This window comes from Alligator mississippiensis, chromosome 15, assembly GCF_030867095.1.
Source record: "Alligator mississippiensis isolate rAllMis1 chromosome 15, rAllMis1, whole genome shotgun sequence".
NCBI lineage: Eukaryota > Metazoa > Chordata > Crocodylia > Alligatoridae > Alligator > Alligator mississippiensis.
The window spans coordinates 23,619,174-23,632,478 of NC_081838.1; positions in this window are offsets into that span (position 1 = coordinate 23,619,174).

The window sequence follows — 13,305 nt, forward strand, 5'->3', positions numbered from 1 at the left end:
CTCCACCACAATCAGAACCACAACCACCTCAACAACTGCTCCTACCACTATGCCCACCGGTACAACTACCCTCACCACCACCCCTACCACAATTATGCTCACAACTACTCCCACCACCACCCTGACCAACACAACCACCACCACCACCACCACAACTACCTCCACCTCCACCATCCTGATCAACACAACTACCACAACTGCTCCTGGCACCACCCCCACCACAACTACCCCCACCACTATACCCACCAGTACTACTACCCTCACCACCAAACCCCCCACAACTATTCCCACCACCACCCTGACCAGCACAAACACCGCCACCACAAGTACGCCCCACAACACCATCCCCATCAACAGAACTACCACAACTACCCTCACAATTACTCCCACCACCACCCCGACCAACACAACCACCCCCACCGCAACTACCCCCACCCCCACCATCCTGATCAACACAACTACCACAACTGCCCCTGGCACCACCCCCACCACAACTACCCCTGCCACTATACCCACCAGCACAGCTACCCTCACCACCACCACAACTACCCCCACCACTAACCTGACCAGCAGAAATACCCCCACAACTACCCTCCCCACCACCATCCCTGTCAACATAACTAGCACAACTGCTCCTGGCACCACCCCCACCACAACTATTCCCATTACTTTACCCACCAGCATAGCTACCCTGACCACCAAGCCCCCCACAACTACTCCCACCACCGCCCTGACCAGCACAAACACTTCTACCACAACTACCCCCACCACCATCATCCCCATCAACACAACTACAACTACCTCCACCCCCACAACTACCCCCACCCCTGCCACCACAACTACCCCCACCACCACCACCGTGACAATGACCACCGCTTCAGGCTCAGGTGAGTTCCTGTTCTCTGCCAACACTGGCCTCCTGGGATCCTTGCTGTTTTCATCCCCCTCCAGCCCCCACCAGGCCTTTGGGCTTCTCTTTGGTCCTATTTTGGGGGCTCTTGTGTCCTCTGCTTGCAATGGGTGGATCTAGATTCACCACACTAGCCTGTGCACTGCCCCAACACCCCAGGGGGTGACAGCAGGGGGCACTTCCTTCCCAATCAGGGTCTTGGGGGGTTTCCCTCAGGCCCAGACCAGGGTCCTCCACCTGAGTGAGCACAAGGCCAGGTGAAGACATTACAAGGAGTTCAGCTGAAGAAGGGAGCTCCACTAAATCAGATGCTGGAAGATCTGGAGTCTCCCATGAGCCTTTGAGAGCACTCAGGCCCTCTGCATGTCCTGGCTTCCAAAGGGGGTCATGGAATGGACCCAGGAGAAGCTTAAGTACCACATATTATCGCCTACAACATGTCCCTGTATATGGCATGCCTGGTTCTTGAAAGGCCATGTGAAGACATTTCAGTGGGTTCAGCTGCAGAAGGGGCTCCCTCAGATCAGGAGGTGGGGATCTGATGCCTCCCATGAGCCTTTGAGTGCACTCAGGCTCTCTGCAAGTCTTGGCCACCCAAGGAAGTCATGGCATGGGCCCAAGAGAAGCCCAGGGGGAGGGAGAGAGGCTGGCAGGTGGGCCCTGGAGTGGCCTCAGCAGCTTGGATTTATAGGGCCCTTTGGCTTATCCCACAGTTGTGTGCCTGAACGGTGGTACCCCCAATGACAACAAGTGCCTTTGCCCTGGGGCATTCAATGGCCCCCAGTGTGAGTACCTCGTCTGCCAGAATGGGGGCACCTGGAGTGCTGACAAGTGCCTCTGCCCCCCAGACTTCCAGGGTCTCAAGTGCGAATTCACCAAGGAGACCATTGAAGTCAAGCCTGGTGAGCAAATGCCCCACTATGACGTGGATCTAGATTGCCCCCATTTCCCTACTAGGCCCCACTATCCCTTCTCACCCACCAAGTACTGAACCTGGGGATGCTGCTCTCCAGAGCTGGGCCCCCCCAGTTACTCCACATATTGCTGTGCAGGGGAAGTACAAATCAGGGGGGAACCCAGGCATCTGGGCTCCCATCTCCACTTCCTCTAGCCCTCCCAACCCCACTCCCCTCCCACAGCTGGAGAGACCCGAGGCATCCTAGTCCCCAGCCCCTGCCCAGTGCCAACCCCAGCTGTAACAGCTCAGTTACCTGAGTCCCTTCCTAGCAAAATTGGTGGCAACCACCCTCCCAGTGCCCCTAATGACACCTTCACTAATGGCCAGGGGGGCATGAGATGCCCTGAGCCCAGGTGTGGAGTATTCCAGGGGGGCTGGGAAGTGGGAGAAGTAGCCCCCAGCCTCACTGAGCACCATCCCTGTCCCAGAGATCAATGCCTCAGTGGAGGTCCAGACCAAGATCACGAACCGCAACTTCACCAAAGACCTCATGGACAACACATCCACAGCCTACAAGGACTTCACCAGAGAGTTCACAGAGCAGGTGAGACCAGCAGCTCGGGGCAGGGGTAGTGTGGGGTTCCGTCCCCCTCTCCCTGGTGTCACCCTCTGCTCTGCCCTTCAGATGGCCCAGATCTACCAGAATATCCAAGGCTACCAGGGCATGAAGATCTTTAACCTGACGTGAGTATCATGGCTGTCATGATGGCAGCAATGCATGGGCACAACTCGGGGTTAAAGAAGAGGGGTGTGGATGATGTGGGGAATCTCCAGAGCAACTACACACCTGTCTCCAAATGGTTGATTTGCTGAATGACTGGTTACTTGGCTGGTTGGCTGGTTGATTGGCAGGCAGGATATTTGACTGACTATCTGGTTGACTGGCTGGCTTACTGGCCACTTGGCTGGTTGGTTGATTGCCTGGATGGCTGGTTTCTGTCTGGCTGGTTGATTGACTGACTGACTGATCAGCCAGCTGGCTGGCTCATTGGCTGGTTGGTTGATTGGCTGGCAGGTTGACTGGCTGCCTGGCCAGTTGGCTGGCTGGTTGGCTAGTTGGATGGTTGGTTGGCTTGTCAATTGATTGGCTTGTTGATTGGCTGTTTATTGGCCCACTGGTTGATTGGCCAGTTGGTTGCTTGCCTGGCTGACTGATTGATTGGATGGTTAAGTGGCCAACTGACTGGTTGGCTGGCTGATTGGCTGGCCAGCTGATTTACTGGCCAACTGGCTGATCAGATTCCTGTTAGCCAAACACCTGCAGGCCAGGAACATGAAACTTCACTTCCTGTGTTGCAAGTGTGGATGGTCTCAGGCAGAGAAGTAGCTAACCAACTGCACAGCCAAGGAGGAGCCTGGGAAAGTCCCACTGTCCTGTGTCTTTGGCACCCGTAATGCCCAGGGGAAGTGGATGAAGATGCAAGTTGGGTGAACCTAGTCCATGGTCCATGGTCCAATGGCCCCTAAAACACTGGGTCTGTTCCAACAGGGAGGGCAGTATCGTGGTAGGCTACAAGGTCATACTGGTTTTACCCTACAACTCTGACCTGAACATGAACTTGAACAACATCAGTGAGGAGCTGGTCACAGTAGTGAATGCACAGGCAGAGTCTCAGGGCCAGGACTGCAACAGCCAAAGCAGTGAGTCTCTGCTGTGGGGTGGCACAGGGGCTGAGCTGGGCCAGGCCATGTGGGGAGGAAGGTTTCACCTCATGCCCTTGGGGAGAAGGGAGAAAACCTTGACCTCAAGGGTCAGTCGGACACTCTAGGGTAAAGAAGAAGCAGTGACACAGGAATCTATGGAGCTACTGGGGGTCCAGGAACAGAGGTGCAGGAGTGGGTAGGGTGGATGGATGGGGTGAGGACTGGAAACGGGAGAGAAGGGCAAGCATCAGGATGGATGGACACAGGGATGCTTGGGATGGAAACAGGGAGAGGGGAAGGAACAGAGAGACAGTGTCTGGATGAATGGATAGGTAATGGAATGCAGGGGGGTGGATGGGTGGATGGAGAGAGAAAGGAATAGACAGACGAACAGAGACACAGTGAACATATGCATGGCTGGCTATGGAGGTTGCTGGCTATGGGTGTGGCTGAATGGCCAGGACTCAGGCCCAGATGAAGGGGTCAAGGTGAAGGTGGGGTTTTTTCCCCCCTGGGGTTGGGTTAACCCCTTCCTGACCAGGGCCGAGCCAATGTCTAGTCGCTCCCCCTCTCTCCACACCAGACATTCTCTGCTTCAGCGCCTTTAGCACCATCGTTCACAAAGTGACTGTGGAGCAGTTCAATAGTACAAGTAAGTGACTGCCCCCAGCCCCAACCCTACCATGGGCCCACTGGTGGCCACCCCTCACCCCGCCATCCCCTACAGCCTTCTGCAGGAGCCGCATCCCACCCAATTTCAGCGCCTACTACATGGGCCTGATGGTGTCTGAGAACAGAATCATGTGTGTATCCCGCTGTTACTACAATGTCTCTGACCATCTCAACTGCCACCACGGCACCTGCCAGGTCACACGCCAGGGCCCCCAGTGCTTGTGAGTACCCAGGTGGGGGCCAGAGCAGCCCATGGGGCAGAGGACAGAAAGAGCAACAGATGGGGAAGGGGGTGGAAAACAGAACAAGGGATGGGACAGGGAGTAGATGGCTGGGAGCTGCAAACAGAGCAGTGGATGGGGAATGGGGCAGAAAGCAAAGAAATGGATGGGGTAGAAGACTGGGAGCTAAAAGTGGAACAATGGTTGGGTCAGGGAGCAAGAAGCAGAGCAGTGGATGGAGCAGGAAGTCAGGGCTGGGGGCAGAAAGCAGAGCAATGGATGGATCAGTGGGTGGAAAGCAGAGCAATGGATGGGGCATGGGGCTGGGCCCCCTCTGACACCTGGTGCCCCCTCACCACAGCTGTGTGGACCCCGCAACCTACTGGTACCCAGAACCAAACTGCCAGAGGCCCATCAACAAGTTAGCTCTGGGGCTGGGGGTGCCCCTTGCCATCCTGCTCATAGTCATCCCCATCTGCATTGCCTTCTTCATCAGAGCCCACAGGAAGAGCCTCACCAGGTAACAGCACCTGGATGCCTGGGTCCTATCCCAACTCTGGGTGGGCAATGGAGACTGGGAGCCTGGGTTCTCTCCGGCTCTAGGTGGGCAGTGGGGGCTGAGGCCCAGATGCTTGGGTTGCTTTCTAGCTCTGGGTGGGAAGTGGGATCCCAGGGATGAGACCCAGGCACCAACGGCAGCTGCTGGGGCTTCCACAGTTCCCTGAGCAAGGATGTCAATGACCGATGGTCGGTGCCGGGCGTCTTCAAGAAATGCTACCTGGCGGCCTCCGAAGGTAATGCCCATGGGCTGGGGGCAAGGGCAAGGGCAGGGGCAGGGAAGGGCAGGGTGAGGGGCAGGGGCAGGGCAGGGTGTGATCTTGCTTTGGACAATGTAGAATCCACCCAGGGACCCCAGGGAGGTGTGCGGAGACCCCGTGGCTTTCTCCCAGCTCCGGAAGGGAGGGAATGCTGGGAGCCTGGATGCCCTGGGTTCCCTGGGAAGGGAGTGTGGCAAGCTAAGGCTGTTGACCAGATTCTGGGCCTTGCTGGAACTAAGCAATTAAATTACCCAGAGTGCCTTATAAGGCAGTGAGAAAAGTGAGTGCTGTGATTGCTACGATGAGCAAACCAGGTACAGCAGTTTCTCTGAAGGGAAACAAAACCAGAAATGGAATTGGATTGGAGTACCTTATCTAAAAGATGAGGGAAGAAACTTGAGGATTGGACAACTTGAGGTGAGAAAGTTACAAAAGTGGTGGACAAACAAAGAGATGGTGTGTGTTTTGTGTTGCCACCCTGGGGAGACAGAAACAACCTTGGAAATCTTAGAACAACGGGAAAACCAGAAACTCACATTCAACACACTCAGCGAAGGCACTGAAGTCAGTCCCACCGAAGATTGCTGCTCTTACATCTGAAGGAAGCACTTGTCAGGTCGTATTACAGGGAAGAAACTTGCAGTAAAGTAAGGGGTTACTATTAAAGTTCACTGGATACCAAATTGGGCAAGGGGCCATGTCAATCCATGGGGTCTCTGGTAAAAGGAATCCTAGGGGCAACAGGGATGGGGCTGGGGGGTGAGAGCAGAGGAGGCTGGGGGCCCGGACGCATGGGTTTTGTCGGGGCTGGGGGGTGAGAGCAGGAAGGGGGCTGGGGGCCCGGATGCCTGGGGTCTCTCCCAGCTCCAGAAGCCCTGGCTGCCCCTCCCTGGGAGACACTGCCCCATGCCAGGCAGACCCCACCAGCCCCCTTGGCCTTCCTGAGCCCTCCCTTCTGACCCCACAGACTCCAGGAGCAGTGGGGCCTTCTATGTGGACCTGGAATCTATGGACAGCTCCCAGCCAGTAGGTCCTTGCTCTCAGCCCCTCCCTCCTTTGGGGGGGTGGGTGGGCATGCCTACAGCCCCTGACACGCTCCCACAGGAGACTCCTGGAGGCAGCTCCTTACCGTATTTACCCACATACAACACTTACCTCCCCATCCCAGGAAACAGAGCCCACATGGCTGGGCTGCCAGGAGAAATCTCTCATGCTCTGAAGGCAGGCGCATGGTAGGTGGGGCATTACAGTAGCCCCATCACTCACCTAGCACCATGTTGTCCTGCAAACAGCACACCTGGCACCATATCATCTCATGTACAACATGCCTAGCACTGTATTGTCCTGCATACAACATGCCCAGTGTCATATCTCCTGGGTTCTCTGGGAGGGGGAATGTGGGGTAGCAGTGAGAGCAGTGGGGAGCTGGGAGCCTGGATAGCTGGGGTCTCTGAGATGGGAGGGGGGCTGAGGGGTGTGAGCAAAGGGGCTAGGAGCCCGGATGCCTGGGTTCTCTGGGCAGGGTGTGAGGGTTGGAGGGGGGAGCAGGAGGCTGCCAGGAGAAATCTCTCATGCTCTGAAAGCAGGCATGGGTCTCACCTTGGCAGTGTGTGGTAGGCAGGGCATTATGGTAATCATATTGCTCACAGCCTCTCCCCTTACAAGTTCACATCCAGCAGCCAGTGAACGTCAGCCAGCTGTTACTCTGGCCCCGTCTCGGCCCTCCGGTCGGCACCACTGGTTCCAGCTGCCCCAGACGGCCACTTAGAACCACCAGGCAGCCACGGCCAATGCGGTGCCTGGGGGAGGAGACCCCTCTCCCGTCCCCAAAGGCTCTAGGGCAGGGGTGGGCAAAACGTGGCCCGGGGGCCAGATGCGGCCTGCCAGGCCATTCTGTCCGGCCCGCGGGGCCCCTAAAAAATGTAGAAAATTAATATTAATCTGCCCTGGGCTGCCTGGCATGCAGCCCTCAATGGCTTGCTGAAACTCAGTAAGCAGCCCTCTGCCCAAAATAATTGCCCACTCCTGCTGTACGGGGAACAAGCTCTTGCTCTGCTGCCTCAAAGGACAAAGAACTGCCTTGTCCAGCCCTGGCCCGGACTGGAAACTACCCATGATCCCTCCCTGGCTCCTGTGGGCATGAATCAGGAAGTGAGGTCACAGATCCAGTGTCAATTTGCCCACTGGGTGGGGTCTGAATGAAGGGTTGGGGGGCCGGGCCCGGGGCATATTCCCAGCATAGGCCCTGAGGCTGGGCTCCAGGCTGTTCCCAGCTCAGAAGGACTCTGCTAGTGCAATAGTACCATATTGTCCTGCATACAACATGCCTAGCACCACATCATCTCATGTACAAGACACCTAGCACCATATTGTCTCACATACATCATCTAGCACCATATTGTCCTGCACACAGCACATCTTGCAACATATCATCTCATGTACATGCCTAATGCCACATCTTCTCACATAAAACACACTTAGCACCATATCATCTCATGCACATCATGCCTAGCACCATAGCATGTACAACACACCTAGCACCATACTGTCCCACAGACAGCATGCCTAGCACCATATCTCGCATACGGCATGCCAAGTGTCATATTGTCTCACATGCAACACACCTTGAATACACCACGCACCTTGATTTGAAAAGGCATGATGAAGGGAATAAAAAAGGCCCTGATGGAGTTGTGGCTGCACAGAGAACAGACAGAGCTCAGTGTTCCCTGCTGAATAAAATATTACGATTGTTCCCAAAACGCTAACAGAGCCTGTGGTGTCTGGCTCTGGGCTACCACCCCATGGCCCCAGGGGCTCCTGGTTCAGAATCACAGGGGCAGGGTTTAGAGAAGCCCCAGGGCAGGGAGCCAAAAGTAGAGCAATGGATGGGGCAGGGTGCACAGGGCAGGGGGCAGCTCTTTCTAAAACTGCCGTCACCCCTGTCAGCCCCAGGCATTGCCTGTGCCATGGGGAAAGCAGGGGGCCACAGCCGCTAGTGTCCTGGTGCTTCCAGGGGGTTCATGGATGCTCCAGAGACCCCAGGCCAAGCCCGTTCCCCTGTTGCAGGCGGAGGAAAAGCCCCCAAGTCTGGATCAGGCTGAGCAGGGGGAAATCCTTCCGTACCCCACAACAAAGAATCAGTCTAAGCCTGAGCTGGGAGGCAAGACTCTTTAGCCAGGACCCTGTGGGGTTGGTCCCAGCAGGAGCATTGGCCCAGCCTGGTCCTCCCCATCCCCAGCCTGAGCTGTATCCAGCACCCAGCATCTCTGTGGGGGGCTTAAACTCCCCTGACCAATGGAGCAGCAAGGGGGGTGGGCATCCAGCAGAGCCGGGAACAGCCCATCACATGTCCCCAGGTGCTGTGATTTTCTCACGTGTCCTGGATGACACAGCAGATGGGTGTTTCTTTTCAGGCCAGTCTTCCACGGCATACCCCACCCCAGGCTACTGGCTCCATCCCAAAGCTACTGGTCTTGTTTTCCCTTGACAGACATCTGCATCATTATTGGGGACAATTATCATCTGACCCAGGCCCTCCTTTCCATGTCCTTCATGTGCCCATGCATGTATCCACTGACCCCACCCCCCACCATGGCCCTGCCCAAGGCCAAGATGCTCCCAATATTAATACATCATCAGGGCTCCGGGACCAATATCAGGTCGGGAGGGGAGGGGGGGAGAGTGCACTAAGTCCACAGATGCACCTTGTTTGTTGATGTTACAGCCCCCACCCTCCCCTCACATAGCCCGGATCTTTGTTGGAGTCTCGGTACCTCCACCTCAACACACATGGGCACTGGCCCTCAAGGCCTCCTTTGACCCAGAGCCCTGCTCTTTTTCCAGGGAAGAGGAGGGAAAAAGGGATCTCTGGGCGGGGAGGGATTAATTTATTATTGCTCTCCCATGATTGCTGATAGCATCAGTGCCAAAGCCAATGCCCAAGCTCAGGTTTCCTCCCCAGAATTATAGGTCCTGCCTCCTTCCTCATGCCCTCAGTCTCCTGGCACCTGTCAACAGGTGCAGGAGAAGACCCAGGACTCTCCAGCAAGTATGGAGACATGGGGACCCTTTTGCCTGCTTCTCTGCTCTGTTGTCTTCTTGGGCAACCTGAAAGGTGAGTGGGAGGCTCCAGGGAGCCATTGCCATATCCCCCAGGGAAAGCAAGCCCACAACCCCCAGACCTCTACTGTGGAGCAGGAGGTGACCTCTACAGACCCTAGGAATCATCCCCAAGTTCTTGACTCCTCTCCATGAGGGAAGGCCCCTGAGTCCCAGGCCCTGTCCTCCTCAAGGCAGTGGCACTTCTACACCAGCTGGTGTCTTTCCCTTCTGGAAACTGGGAGGCTCGGGGGGCTCTGGCCAGTCCTGGGGTCAGGCAGGATGTCCAGGGTTATGGGGTGCAACAGGGAGCATGGATGGACCCCTGGGAGGAGCTGTCTGCTGAGGAGTCCCCCGCTTCACCCCTGCCAGACCCCAAGGGTACCTCCCAGTACCCTCTGAAGAACTGCCCACCCTGCTCCCACCCTCCTGGTCCCCCATGGATGCCCAGTAATAACCAACTGGCCTCGGGGCATCAGCTAGCCGTTACCCACCTTCCCCTGTTTGTGCCCAGGGACATGCATCAGGAAGGGGCACAGGAATTGGCCTGGCAGGGAGACGAGCGATTATTCAAATGAAGTTGCCCTTTGAAGAACTGATTAATTATCAGGAGGAGTTTCTGCTAAGCCCCATGTCAAAGGGTGGGCCAGTGGCGGCCTCAGAGGTGTAGTCAATCCCAGAGTCTCTCGCATACAACACGCACCTTTCCCCTAAATCAGGGGGCAGCTATGATATAGGGAAGCTGATTCTCTGCCCTGGAGAGAAGCCCCTGGCTCTGATGCCCACCCCACAGGGCAACAGCCTTGCTACCCAAGCAGCTGATGGGGACATTGACTTCCAGGCCCCTTGTCCCCTTCTTTGTATAAATGCTCTTGATGTCCTGATCACTGAGCGAACCTTGCTCAGAGAAGCGCTGCTCTCAGCTTCTGGCCTCTCTCTTCCTATGTCCTGGCTTGGGAAACTGCAGCTCCTTTCCAAACCATGGCTCTGCCTCTCAGCATCTGGGGTTTCAGCTTTAGTTCAGCAAGGAAGGGAGGGTGAATCAGCTAGTGGAAATGGGGTGTTGATGGCAAATGGCAGAAAGAAATTAAGATGTTTCCAGAGTCCTAAGAATAGAAGAGCTGCCCCGGGTTCATCGTAAATTTAGAATCAACGAGAGTTGGAAGGGACCTCAGGAGGCCACATCTAGTCCAACCCCCTGCTCCAAGCAGAACCAGCCCCGACTATCTCATCCCAGCCAAGGCTTTGTTGAGCCAGGTCTTAAACACCTCCAGGGATGGAAACTCCTCCAGCTTTCTAGGGAGCCTTTTCCAGTGCTTTACCACCCTCCTAGTGACAAAGTTCCTCCTAATATCCAACCTCAACCTCCCTTGCTGCAACCTGGGCCCATTGCTCCTTGCTCTGTCATCTGCCACCACTGAGAACAGTCCAGCTCCATCATCTTGGCACCCCGCTGCAGGTCGTTGAAGGCTGCTATTCAGTCCCCCTTAGTCTTCTCTTCTCCAGACTAAATAAATCCAATTCCCTCAGCCTTTCCTCACAAGTCATGATCTCCAGCCCCCCCAACCATGTTCATAGCCCTCCACTGGACTCTCTCCAATGTTTCCACATCTTATCTGTAGCAGGGATGTGTCTCCTCTCCTGAAGACACACATCTGTGCCTCATGGCTTCAGGACTAAGTATATGTCTCCAACCATCCCTACACCATGCCCATACCTTGCAGGTGTTATCACTCATATTGATAACAAAACAACAATTTGTTGAGGTCTCTCTGAATCCTAACCCTACCCTCCAGCATATCTACTGCTCCCCACATCTTTGTGTCATTTGTAAACCTGCTGAGGGTGCACTCCATGCCACCTTCCAGGTTAGTGAACAAAACTGGCCCCTGGAACACCCCCCTTGATACCTGCTGCCAGCTAGATATAGGACAGGAGCGGGCAATTATTTCAAGCAGAGGTCTCTTACCAAGTTTTGGGAAACTGTCCAGTGCCGCATGGATAGCCCTGCCCCTTGACAGGTGCTCTGCCCCCTGGTCACCAACTTGGGACGAGAGGTCCTGCTAATAACCTCTGACCTTTGCCACTGGAAGTCCCTCCACTTGCCCCTGGAAGTATTCGTTTGGGGAAGAGGGTTTGCCATCCTAGGGAGAAAAAAACAAATTATATAGTAAATATCAAACACCCATAATAATATATTTTAATTTCATTTAAAAATATATTTTGTCCTGATTTGTGTGCTTTTGTGCTGTATGTGTAGAAGTGATTGCATGATAGCTGCAAAATGCAGTATTACTCCTATATTGTGTGGGGTGTGCAGGGGTGTATGGGTGGGTGGGTGTGGAGTTTGTAGGGATGTGCGTGTGTGAGAATGGTATTGTGGGTATGGGAACCACATGGTGCAGAGCAGTCAGCAGGTGGGCAGGAAAGTGGGGAAAGTGGCGGCGGGAGTGGGGGGAGTGGAAGTGAGCAGAGCACAGGGCCAGTGCTGGCGGGGCCCAGAGCAGGGCGGCAGGGGCGCAGGGAATGGGCTGGCAGCAGTCCATGGAGCTGGGCTGGGCTGCCAGCAGGGAGAGAGGAGACCTGGCCAATGGCTTGGCGGGTTTGGGCTGGCTGCGGTGTGCGTTGGCCTCCCACTCCTTCCTGCCACCGGAGGTGAAGCGACCCTTCCAGCGCCCCTCAGCGTGGAGGAGGAGGAGGAGGAGGTGGGCTCAGCTACCATCACCTTTTCCTTTTCGCCGTGAGCATGGCCAAGGAGGTGATCCTCCCCCTCTATGCGACACTGGTCAGGCCACAGTTGGAGTACTGCACTTCTCCACTTCTGCACTTCTGGTGCCGCACTTCAGGAGGGATGTGGCCAGCATCGAGAGGGTCCAGAGGAGGGTCACCCACATAATCCAGGAACAGCAGGGCAGGCCCTACGAGGGGAGGCTATGGGACCTGAACCTGTTCAGCCTCCACAAGAGAAGGCTGAGAGGGAACCTGGTGGCCATCTATAAACTTACCAGGGGGGACCAGAGGGGAATGGGAGAGTCCCTGTTCCCCTGAGCACCTCCCTGAGTAACAAGGAATAACAGCCATAAGTTGTTCGAGAGTACGTTCAGGCTGGACATTAGAAGGCACTACTTCACTGTCAGGGCGGCTAGGATCTGGAACCAACTTCCAAAGGAAGTGGTGCTGGCTCCTACCCTGGGTAGCTTTAAGAGGAGGCTTGATGATTGCCTAGCTGGGGTCATTTGAGCTCAAACCTACCAGGGGTCATATGAGCCCAGTATTCACTCCTGCCCAGGGCAGGGGGTCAGACTTGATGATCTACTTAGGTCCCTTCCAATCCTACATAGATTCATAGATGCTAGGGTCGGAAGGGACCTCAATAGATCATCGAGTCTGACCCCCTCCATAGGCAGGAAAGAGTGCTGGGTCTAGATGACCCCAGCCAGATGCATATCTAACCTCCTCTTGAAGACCCCCAGGGTAGGGGAGAGCGCCACCTCCCTTGGGAGCCTGTTCCAGACCTTGGCCACTCGAACTGTGAAGAAGTTCTTCCTAATGTCCAGTCTAAATCTGCTCTCTGCTAGCTTGTGGCCATTGTTTCTTGTAACCCCCGGGGGCGCCTTGGTGAATAAATCCTCACCAATTCCCTTCTGTGCCCCCGTGATGAACTTATAGGCAGCCACAAGGTCGCCTCTCAACCTTCTCTTGCAGAGGCTGAAGAGGTCCAGGTGCCCCAGTCTCTCCTCATAGGGCTTCGCCTGCAAACCCTTAACCATACGAGGGGGAGGTGGAGCAGATTGCTTATTGTCACCCAGCAGAGTTAGGATTCGAACCCTGTGCCAGCTTTGTGCTCTGGCTGTTAGCCCAGGCTGACTCCCTCAGCTGGGCTGGGTCCACTGTGCTCCTCTCAAGCAGGGGCCTGAAGACCTTGATAGGCTGGGCCACTATACCCGTTTTACAGACTGGGAAATTGAGGCTGTGTGACTG